This window comes from Apium graveolens, chromosome 8 (assembly GCF_009905375.1).
Source record: "Apium graveolens cultivar Ventura chromosome 8, ASM990537v1, whole genome shotgun sequence".
Taxonomy (NCBI): domain Eukaryota; kingdom Viridiplantae; phylum Streptophyta; class Magnoliopsida; order Apiales; family Apiaceae; genus Apium; species Apium graveolens.
In genome coordinates, this window is record NC_133654.1 from 632,656 (window position 1) to 645,370 (window position 12,715).

Genomic DNA, 12,715 nt, shown 5'->3' on the forward strand with positions numbered 1-12,715 from the left:
AGCCATAAAAATGATTTTAGAGATAACCCAAGTATTTATGGAAATAAATCCTTAAGAAAATCACCTTTAAATATAAAAGTGACACAACACAACTTCACAACGAATTAGACAATTAATACATGAACACCAACAATCACACATAATTAATTAAAATATTAACAAAAATAATATCCAGTTGACAGAACCCACAGACCTATTTTATTTATGCAATTATTTAATAATTACACATTTAAACAATATATAAAAATATGTGAGTCGTTATAAGAGGGGATTATAAAAGGAATATAAAATATTGAGAAAGGGTAGGGGAACCCATATAATAAGATCCCGGATATGATCCCTCGAACGATAAACGCGAACGAAAGTTAAGCGAACCGTATAACAGATCAGCGATCATTAGCCAAGTAATTAGGAGTTAATCAAAGGGGTTAGTGGATGATGATGTCATCACACCAACAAGAGGAAGACAAGTGTAACAAGATGACATAAGTAGATGACATAAACATGACCAAATGGGAAGGGTTGGTTGGTTGATTGTGAGCCACACAATTTTTACCATGGTAAAAGGTTAATTAACAAACAAAAAGGAAGCAACCAAGAAAACACATTTATTTCTTCCCCCCCCATCTCTTAGCTCACGATTTTTGAAGAAAAACAAGAAGAAAAATTTCCAAACCCAAGCTCCACTCAATCATAATTCAAGAGGTTTATTTCCTTGGATTCTATATTTCATAACTAAGAAGAGCAAGTAGTTTGAGTGCTTGAATCCAAGGTTTGCTAGCTCAAATAAATCATTTAGTTTAGGGTGAATAGTAACTTTCAAGAACAAATTTTTGATTCTTGATTTTATTTGTAAGGTCAAGGTAGCTTAAGCATAGATCAAGGCTTCCATGGGCATTCCAAGGATCTTTCATTGATTAAAAGCTTCAAGAAGGTATAAAACTTCAAACCCTAGCTTTACTTTTGAGTATTTAGGAATGGTTGCGATTGATATAGTATATGGGAAGCATTATGCTTGTTTGCTTAAAGTTTGGTTGAGTTTGTAGTGATTTTGATGGTTGAATCTTGGTTATTAGTTAATGAACCTTAGTATGGGTAGTAGCTTTTGTTGTGATTGAATGAATTGGATAAAACATGAAGTAATGGACTGATGTAGTGAGGATTGGATGGATTTTGGTTTTAATGTTGGTTGTAAGTTGGTTTGTGATTGATTTGGAGTTGTATAAACTTTGGTAATCGTGTAAACATAGCCGTCGTAATGCCCGATTTACCTTACACTGCTTTTGTTCTTAACATCAGCACCCGTGAACTCACTGTTAGGTTTTTACCATTGCCATGATTAGATAGTTCATGTTACGAGCTTCGTTTTGATATGTGGTACGCTTGAATCCGATGTACGGTTTAGGAGAAACGACCATTTTAAGTAACGGCGTTTCGCGAACGAACCATTACCCTTCTCCTTACTTTGAAACCTTGGTTAAGGCCCTTAAATGACTAATTGGAGTATGAAACAATTATGTAAAGTGTATTAGGTAGTTGGTAGGGTACTCGCAAAAGAATCACCTTAAAATTCTTAATGGTTAATTTATTAAAAATGGTGGAGCCGAGGGTACTCGAACGACTTATGTGATTCGTTAAGCGTAGAAGTGACCATAAGCGAACATTAAGGTTCAATTGGTTAAAGTCTAGTTTCTTAAGCGATCGGGGTTTGATTCTAACTTATGTTGTTGTTCATAGGTTATCGGACCCACCCTAAGCTTAAGTCTATCCAGGAACACTCATGCAAGTTTTCTACCCGTTATACTGTTGTTGTGATGTATATATGTATATGCATTATCTTGTGATAAGTGCATGATTGTTATTAGCAAAGTCTTGCGATATATTGGAGCATGTGATATGATATATATATGCATGCCTATTTTGTAATCTTGATATTCTATTATCAATTCAAATGCTTATAAACTGCATAATACCTATGCTAGAGATAAGCAGTAGTTGCGTATACCCTTAGTATAGGGGACCCAAAGGTGAACGTTTTCTAAACCGGGAGTCGATGTTCCCGAGTATAACATATATATATATATATATTTATATATATATAGATATAGTTTTTAAAACTATTAATCGAATAAGGTTTATTCGATAACTTTATTTTATTTAATGGATATTATTTTGAATATTCATTCGAGGACTTATGAATCCGCTTATTTTATTTAATGAATAATATTTTGAATATTCATTCGAGGGCTTATGACTCCGCTCCTTTTATTAAATAATATTCTTTATTTTATTAAAGAATAATGTTTCGATAATCAAACTTATTTTCGATTATTCAAATAAAGATCGTACTTTCGTATAAGTATATCTTTGGTTATTTATTATTCATTTCAAGTATGAGTCTTAAAACTTCTACTTCAATTATTTTTATAAGGATTATCCTTATGGGAATATTATTTAAATAATAATATTCGGATATCCTCCAACATACCGGGACTGATTTATTTCATTAAATTAGCATTACTCCAAACATTCTTAAAATTGTTTTCGAGTCTTCAAAATGATTTTTAAACGTAAGGGCGGATCCCAAAACTCATTTTTATATTTAAGATCCTCCTTTCGAAGGGGATTTAAATAATCGCTCAAAACCTGAGGGATCCGGCTCTGTGGTGTATTTTATATTCGCAACGAGGTTGCTGTTTTGAGAAAACATTTTTGATTACTTACCCAACGTTCGGGAAGTAAGTCCATCTAATTGAGTCGGCATAAGCGACAGGCCGGGGTACTGTCTATCAAAGTGTAAGTGGCTGGGTGGCAGTCCATCAACATGTAAGAGGCCGGGTGGCGGTCCAGCACAAGGTCCTAATGCGGCCAGGGTGATGACCGGTGGGGGATTCATCCATCTACTAGTAGAAAAGGTTACTTATTGGTATCTTTGCCTGATCAGCAAGATATCGGGTTTATGCCAAGGTTTCTACTTTCCAAATTCATTGGATATTGTAACTCTGTTTATAATTTTCATAACAGAGGTTTTCAAGGAGTGTATGAAATGTATATATATAGGTGTATATATATATCGGGACTTAATGAAGTATCTCGTAACTTCATTATTTATAATGATATTTCAAAGATTGAATCTATTCAAGTCTTTTCTTGTAGTCTCATCTTTGTGATGAACTTTTGAAACTGATGATAACTTGAACGGTGGTAGTTCAAGTAGTATTCGGAAAAGATATAAGTATATTGGAGTATCTTGTAACTTCATCTTTTCAACTTATATCTGGTTAATGATTATCTTATGCATGACAAAGATTTTCACAAAAACATTAAGACAAGGTTAGATATATGAAATCACCTTGCAACGATATTTTTATACAGTTATAAACTGGAACTCTGTGTATATTATGCATGGAAGAGGATTTCCAAGATTTTGAAAAGTATATATACGTATATACTGAATATTTTGTGACTTGGTCGCGTTAAGATATCAAACTTGGTTCATTTTTACTTGACCAAGACTTTCATGAGTACTTTGAGAATGCTCTTATATTGTTAATTATTATACATATTATTTCGGTGGGCTTGTTGCTCACCCTTGCTTTCTTCTTTCATCACACAATAACAGATAGACAAGATGAGCAGGACCAAGCTCCTAATTTGTGAGCGGATAGGAAACGTTCTGCAGTTTCCTGTAGGCGTTGATGTCGTTGTAGCTGAGGTAGGAACACCAATAGGCTAGGCTTTCAACTTTTGATGTACCAGACTTATGTATACTTATGAATTCTAATAATGGCAAAGAATATGTAAATTTATTCAGATCCCCTTTTAAGGTGTAATGGTTTATAATTGTGGAATAAAATGACTTGTGTTATTTTTGGGTATTCATCTCTGAGACTATAACTTGTGGTGTGTGTGTATATTGTGGGGTCACAGTACGCAGTAGTTGATTGATTATTAAGATTAAGTATTATTAAGGGAAATAGAACTCGTGACAACCCGGATCCCCGACCCCGGATTTGGGGGTGTTACATGGCCATACATCAGAAAGGAGTGGAGCTACTTCTTTGACTGCATCACCAGAGCTTTTGCCAACAAATGCTCAAACTTTGATGCCATTCCCATTCTGAGTCAACAAATAGGGTATGCACTTCTAAATTAAACTCACTTTGATTATGCTACTGCTATTTTGGGTTTTATTGGGGATAGGATGAATGAGGACCCACATACTGTGTACTTTGCTAGATTTTGTCAATTAATTTACAGTTTTTGTTGTCTTGATAAGCCTCAAAACTATAGTGAGACAATTCAACCTTCTAAACTTGCCAAAAGGGCTTTCACAGACTTGTTATCTAATGATAATAAGAAAACCTTACTAAGACCCCTTCAAATTCCTGATTCTGTCAAACAGTTCTTAGTAAACTCTGGCCCCAACACATACACACCCAAATTTCCTGAAGTTACACCCTCTCAACCTCCATCAGCACCTACAACCAATACTCAACCAGCACAATCTTCTCAACCACAATCACAGCCTACCATCAGAACTTATTTCCAACCTGCACAATCTTCTCAACCATAACCATTTGCTACAATATCTAAACCCAAACCTTTAAGAGCAAAATCTGTTCCTAAATCTCCACCAAGGAGAAGAAGGATGATTCTTAGGGATAAATCAGATGAAGAGGAGCAAGTCCAGGTTCATGAATCAGAACCTGTGACACTAGAAGCTGAAAATGTAATTTTTCAGAAGGAGGTAGCAGCTGAAAAGGTAACTCCTCATAAGGAAACTGAAGCTGAGGCTTCTGGTATTTTAAAGAGGAAAAGAACTTCAAGTTCTTATGCTGCTCAAGGAACTCCTCCACCATCCAGAAGATCAAAGAAAATGAGAGCAGGAAGGCATATCGCACAACCTCAATCTAAGGATGCTACAGAAGCTGAGGAAGGGGATCATGAATCTCTGATCTCATCAGGTCCAATAGTGATTGAAGCTTTGCCACCTCCACATCAAGCTAAAGACACTATTCCAGACACAATGATCACACCTCCTGTCTCTCCAATCAGAGAAACAACTACAGTTGATGATTCATGATTAAGTCCTGAAATTGACCTTCATAGGCTGATCATTCCATCTGTCCTGTTTCTGGAAGCACCACAAGGACAAGTGACAACTCCACCTGTTTCTCCACTAAATGCTGAAGTTTCTACCACTCCAATTTTGGATGTGGAAACAGATGAAGTTGTACCAGAATCTCCAACAGCCACACACACACTTGTGTTGTTAGAAGATGATGAGCTTCTCTCAAGTTCTGGAGACAGTGCTCTAGTAAATACTCCATCTCAGATTCTTGGAAAGGAGGCATTGATTAAAAAGTTTGTTGAAGAAGATGCTCTGTTCCATGGGAAGAAACTCACAGAGGAGTTGAATTGACCCAGAAGTGGAATGAGTCTGATTTCATTCCAAGCTCAAAAGTTCTATCAGATCATATTGCAAAGGATGATGAGTTGTTGACAAATTATGACTTTAAAGCTCATATTAAAGTCACAGCTCTCAGTACTAAAAGTCTTCAAGGTCAACACTCAATTACTCATGCTAAGGTTGATAAACTATATGAAAATGCTGATAAGCTGGACTTGATGCTCAAGCTAGAAAAGAACAGGTTTATCAGACCTATTCATGAAAAAGTAGAGGCTATTGAGAAAGTTCAAGAAAAGCAACAAGCCCAACTGACTGAGGTCCTGTAGAATCAAGCCTCTCAACAAGCTCAACTGAATGAAATCCAATCTTTAATAAAACTTCTTATATCTCTACTCCTACCAGATGATGCCAAAAAGGGGGAGAAGGTAGTTAAGTCCAAATGCTCTACTATTCAAATACTGAAGAAGAAGAAGGATGATAAAAGAGATGACCAGGGAAACCCTAGCAAGGGCAAGGGTCAAGGTCAAGGGCAAAACAACAAAGTTCCTTCACAAAAATTAAATTCTGATTCTAGCAAATCTTCTGCACAGAAGAATTAAAGTTTTGATGCTGTGAATGCTCAAGTTCTGAAAGCAAGTTCTGATGATCAAAGTCTGACATCAAGTTCTGATCTTCTCATTCAAGGAGGAAGTCAAGACTCTCAGGAGTTTTTGCAAACTCTGAAGCTTAAGGGAAGGGAGACTACAGTCTATTATAAAGATCCCAAGATTCAGACACTTGATGAAGAAATTCCTAGAAGATTATTTCTCAAGCATAATCCTGTAATGGATTTAGAGACTCTCAAGGAGGAAGAAGCTAGATTTGCAGCTGAGAAAACAAATCTTAAATCTAAAACTTCTGATGCAAAGAAACCTCCAAGGCCTAAGGCAAAAGGCATTGTGATCAAGGAAAGGTCTGAGGCTTCAAAGCCTAAGACAAGATCACAAGTTGAAATTGATCCCAAGGCAAAAGGGAAAGGAAAGATTGATGAACTAACAAAGACACAAGAGATGAAGATTCCTCAAATCCTGATGAAACCTGTATGCAAAATGGTTCAAGTTTATGATGATACAGCTGCTGAAGGTGAAACTGTTCAAACTCTGAAAAGAAAGAAGATAGCAGAAGAATCTAAGACAACATCCAACATAGCTCAAGTTGTTCAGAGCGATGAACAGCAAGCTACAGAAGAAATAACAAATTCTAATAAATTCATCAAGACATCAACCTCTCACAGTGCTCAAGTTTATTTGAACAAAATGACAGTTACTGATAAGAGAAAACTCCTATAGAAGAATGTTAATCCATCAGATCCTAAGAAAAGTCAACTGTTATCTGATTTCATGACCATTGGATTGAAAGCCATAGAAGCAAGAGACAGAGCTTGATTAGGTTCTGAAGAAGCCAAGATCAAGACAAGAGTTGAAGTACTTACTAGAGATCCATTCTTATTGACTGACAAACCTCATGAAGAAATTACACAGAAACACCTTGACAAGTTTATTTCTGTTCAAGTGGTACCGGATGCCCATGATAAAAGTAATGTCAAAGAAAAGCTGATTATGTTTCTTGAAGATGGAAGAACATACAGAATGTCAGAATCAGATGTGCTGAACAAATCTCTGAAAGAACTTCAATTCTTTCATTATCTTTTGGAGATAAAGTCTGAGATTACCAGGAGATGGTCAAATTTCATCATGAAGACCATAAGGGATAAAGCCAGAATCTCTAGATCAAGAGTTACAGAATTTGTTCCAAATATAGTTGAAGATGATGGAAGTGAAATTCCAATGAAGAAGGATTCTGCTAAACTTGAGGTTATTCTAAAAGAGAAATGTCTGTGCTATAATAAAGACTCATCTCATCCAAGAGTAATCAGACTTAGTGATGGATTGGAAAGAAATCACATCTCAGCACTTAGGACTGCAATCTACCAGATTGGAAGTTAAGATGAAGACATGAAGCAAGTCAAGGCTATAATAGCTCAAGTCCCGAGGAATGCAGAAGAGAAGCTGATATCAAACTTTGTCAAGAATCACTTTGGATTCAGATTGACTCAGTAAGATTGGTAAAATCTACAAGGACTGTAAATTGTAGTTAGTTGTCTAAATAAACTTTTATTGCATTTGTACTTAAATGTTTTTGACATCATCAAATCTATTAACTTGTATATTTTTCATAATTTACAAGTTGGGGGAGATTGTTAGATATATTTGTGATGTCATGTCTAATATGTTGTATTTTGTTTTAGAACTTAATATCAGGACTTACTGGAAATCAGAACTTACTGAAGTCAGAACTTATATTATAACTTAAGGCCGACAGGATTTATATCAGGACTTAAGTGCGGGTACTTCAGATAAGGAATGCAGCTGATTTACAGGAAAGGATCATGACTAAAACAATAGAAGTTATGCATGAAGAGTTGGACAGCTAGAAGACTTGTAGAAGATAATATCTGATTGATATATTTTAGGAGACATAATTGTATTCTATAATAATTAGAAGATATCTTGTAACTGTGTACTATATAAACACAACTTAGGGTTTACACTATAAGTGTTATCATTCACGAGGAAGATTATACATTGTAACCTAGCAGCTCTTAGTGATATTGTTCATCACTGAGAGAGAACAACTGTTCTATTGTAACATAGTTTATTATATTGAATATACTTGATTACTGTTACATACTTGTGTTGATAAATTGATTTAATTGTATAAACAATATATTCAACCCCCTTCTATAGTGTTGTGTGACCTAACATAATCAATAGCTACAAATTAAATCTATATCTCTCCATTTTTACACAGTGCGGAGCTCTTGCAAATTAATCTCAGCACTTCTTGAAAGCTTAATTTGACAAGGAGATGTCATGTCCAATTTGTTCCACACCATTTAAAGCCTTACAAACTTGTAACACTCATTATTTAAAGCTTCTTTGATTGCATTTAATATCGTTTAATAAGAGCTTTAAATTCTTAGAGTGATAGATAGAACCCTATATTAATAGTTATTGTTTTTGGTTCTCTCTATATTTGTTGCTTCGAATCATTTATATTCGGAGTTGCAAGCAACCCTTTACGGTTGAATTTTTTAATAACAAGAATTATTCAGTGAATCTCTTTGTGTTTGTTTATTTCATTTCGAGTTTGATATTCCGCTGCAATTAATTTAAGAAAATGAAAAACATACATTCACGCCCCCCCCCGCCCTCTGTATGTACCTTTTGGACCTAACAATTGGTATTAGAGCCTACTGATCGATATACAGGTTAGATCCATAAGATTGGTAAGTTTCGTGTTGGTTTTTTTATTACGGAGTCTGGGAGTGTTTTCAGTATGTAGAACTGATTTGGATTAATTTGTGGTCGTAGTGTTCTTGATTGTTAAGGATTGGTTGATTGATTGGTATTGGTGGATTTTGACTGTTTGGGTTATTGTATTTTGAGATGTTGTATTCCAGAATTTTTGCAGATCTGAAAGTATGAGCACTCGGACAGTTAATGGAATCAAGGTTCCTTCCTTCAGCAATATCAGTGAAAACAGCTATAAATTATAGAAGATAAAGATCACTCTATTTATTTCAGTAGTTAACCGGGATTACAAGGGAATTTTAGAGAGTGGTCCATTTGTACCATGAAAGGACATTTCTATAACTACAGATTCAAACAGTAGAGTTCCTCAAGAGTTTATCCCAAAGGATCCGTCTGAATACACACATGGAGATAAGGAATTAGTTTCTTTGGATGCAAGTCTTCGATCAATTTTAGTTGAGTCAATGGATTCCAACATGCGTCATCGGATTAAGGATTGTGTTAGTGCTTGTAACAGCCCGCACTTCCAGGCTATTAATTCTAAATCAAAACTAAAATACAAAATACAATTATTAATCCAAAATTCTATTACAAAGGTGTCTATTACAAAAGCGCAGCTAACGGAAGCCGAAAATTCAATCTACTCCAATTCTAAGTCCTCGAACTCCAATGCTAACCAACTCGAATCTTAGACGAAACATGAAATTATAAGAATGAGCTATACAGCCCAACAAGAGACCAGTCGATCCAACTAGTTGGCCAAATAACATGTACACATAATAAAATACGATGATATATATGATACATTATGAAATAAACACTTTCGATACATATTCTTATTTTTATTCGATACACACAATACACATAACACATACACAACAATAATTCGAAATCCGTAATCCATGCCACGACCACTACAACCCGGTGATAACGGTCCTAAATTTTCTAAAAACTGTCACTATAATCCGGTGACTGCGGCCCTAAGTTCTTATTCGATATTATCACAAACCATGGCACAAATCAAAGATCTAAAATTATCATCTAGACAACACACATATACATCGATACGTATTCCATTACACATAATAATTTCAAATATATCATCACTTAGCCAAAATTTTGATAATTAAAGATACAAATATAACACATAATTTTGAAAACACTAGCAAAATTGATCAGAATCTTACCTCAAAACCTGACCAGATCTGAATATAGCCTTTTTGACCCTCTAAACGATGTTATCTTGAAAAACACGAAACACGAAAGTTGTAGACAACGAAAAGAGCTTTCCAAAAAGTCCAGAATCACCGAATTCCGACTAACGATGAATTTACAAGACTGGTGATTTATGCTGAGAAGAGCCCTACGAATTTTGATATTAAAAATGAGGAATACGAATATGGTGTATTTATAGGGATACAAAACCCTATGTCTTAACCTACAAGTTATCCATATTAGAATCTGATCCAAATTTTAGGCCCATTGGTCTAATTAAATTTTAAATCCTAGTCCTTTTCTAATTTTAATACTCTTTTTCTATTATTATATTATTAATCGAATTATAAAAATTATGGGATATTACATACTACCCTCCTTAAAAAGAATTCGGTCCCCAAATTCACAACAATCTTAAAATTCATGACACGTCTACCCCTTGATCTACCAAAGGTCAAACTATGGTCCACAAGATCGAATCCTAGGGAATGTACTAGTCCCATACCTAATACAATCTAAAGAACAACCTGCACTGATACCAACTGTGACAATCCGGGTCAAATCCCGAGCTTTTTTCGAAAACAGGGTCAAGTACCGATTCCAACTCCGAAATAAGCCGAAGCCTACTGTCCTAAATGCAGCCAACTTGAGTAGCGACTAGCCCACCACAGTCCCCCAAAAGATCATGATTTGTTGATGCACATAGTAGTAGTACTTTGCCTTATAAATTTGGAACGATACATAGAAGATTAGCATGGCCCCTATGCAAGGATGACATGCACAGATCGAGAAATGGTCCAAATTTTATATATGACAATTCGGGTCAAATCACGAGCTTTTTTCAAAAACCGGGTCAATTGCCGATTCCGACTCCGAAATATGCCGAAGCCTACTGTCCTAAATGCAGCCAACTTGGGTAGCGACTAGCCCACCACAGACCCCCAAAAGATCATGATTTATTGGTGCATATAGTAGTAGTACTTTGCCTTATAAACTGAACATAAGTCCCAAATCTCCTCGAGATGGAACTGGGGTGTTACAGTGCTAAACGCATATGGGAAACCATTGAAGCTATTGTGGAGGGAACTAAAGACAAGAATAGATTTAATTTTCAAATGTATGAGTACAAGGAGTTTAAATCTCTTTCCGGTGAAAGTATCAAACAGTTGCTTGGAAGGTACACCCAATTACTGGATGAGATGAGTACACTTGAGAAGAAATACTCATAGAAACAGATAAATAGAAAGTTTATTCTTACCTTGCCCAATCATTTGAAAAATAAAGTGTCATCCAACAGAGAAGGATTGGATTTCAATACAATGTCATTGGATGAGCTTTATGACAATTTAAAGACCTATGAAGCTGAGGAAAAGTAGAGAAATGTCAAACATGGGTCTGAGATAGTGAACAACAGGAACAAGGCCATAAATGAATAAACATGTCCTGTAGCAGAGGAATACATTATTCTTGAAGAAAATGTTGAAGGATCACTGACTTCGGAAGCTTCTACAAGTGGATCAAATCTGACTGGAAATGAAGAAGCTACAGATGACTATTATACTTTGGAAGAGCTTGAGAAATTAGAAGATCAAACTATGTTTGAGATGGCTTCTAAATGTAGTGCAATTAAATTCAGAAGAAATTCCAAATATAAGGTTAAGTCATCTAATGGACACAGTCAAGATTTTGGAGATGGAGAATCTACAGAGTCGATATCTAGTGAATGCTACAAGGAACAGTTGAGGAGGAAGTGTTAGATATATTTGTGATGTCATGTCTAATCTGTTGTAATTAGTTTCAGAACATAATATGAGGACTTACTGGAAATCAGAACTTACTGAAGTCAGAATTTATATAAGAACTTAAGGCCGTCAGGATTTATATCAGCACTTAAGTGCGGGTATTTCAGAAAAGGAAAACAACTGATTTACAGGAAAGGATCGTGACTAAAACAATAGAATATATGCATGAAGAGTTAGAAGACTAGAAGTGTAATATCCGGGATATATCGTGTAATTATTTTTGATATTATTATGTGTGCCCAATATCTATTATGTGAGTTAATTGTTAAGTGTTATCTGTACTGGAATATTCAAAAATAATATTAATTGAGTATTTTAATTTTTATATGTCCAAAATAAAATATAGATAATTGTCATATCTTCCTAATTATTTTTATGTTGGTTTATGGATTTATAAGAATCATATGAAATTTCTAAAATCTTTTTCCGGGTAATTAAAATCTATTTTATAAAAACGGGAACCAACCGACGTCACCCGTTGTTACGTTTTTGGAACCCGAAACTCTTTCGAGAACTCCTTCCTAACCTAATTGTAATATTCCGAGCATTTTCCATGTTTCGACTTTTTCGATCCGGCGTACAGTTTGTCCTGCGCGGGTCCCGGCGCAACATTTTCGATATAATATTCGTTTCGGTAAATCAATAAAACCCGTATTTTCGATAAACGGGAGCTTTTTATTAAACTATCCCAATTATCACTTCGTAATACGTGTAACCAGGCGTTGAGACCAAGACCGCAGTACAAATTGTACTGATTTGGATAATTATCCCGAAAACCGATACCGTTTGGATCAGTTTTTATAAATAAACGTACCGTTTTATATCCGGAATGATCCAACGGGATAGTTAATTATATAATTTTCAGAGAAAAACCCTAATTACATAAACTGTTCTAAGAATCAAACAGCAAAACGAAGGCGTTACCGATCTCT

General features: G+C 35.2%; 1 non-coding gene across 1 annotated transcript; it reads left to right on the plus strand.

Annotated features, from left to right (window-relative positions):
- The first annotated feature begins 10,683 nt into the window (after positions 1-10,683).
- LOC141681969 (U6 spliceosomal RNA) lies at positions 10,684-10,788 on the plus strand. The gene has a single exon (XR_012559374.1). It is a non-coding gene; the product is annotated as a U6 spliceosomal RNA (small nuclear RNA).
- Positions 10,789-12,715: the final 1,927 nt, after the last annotated feature.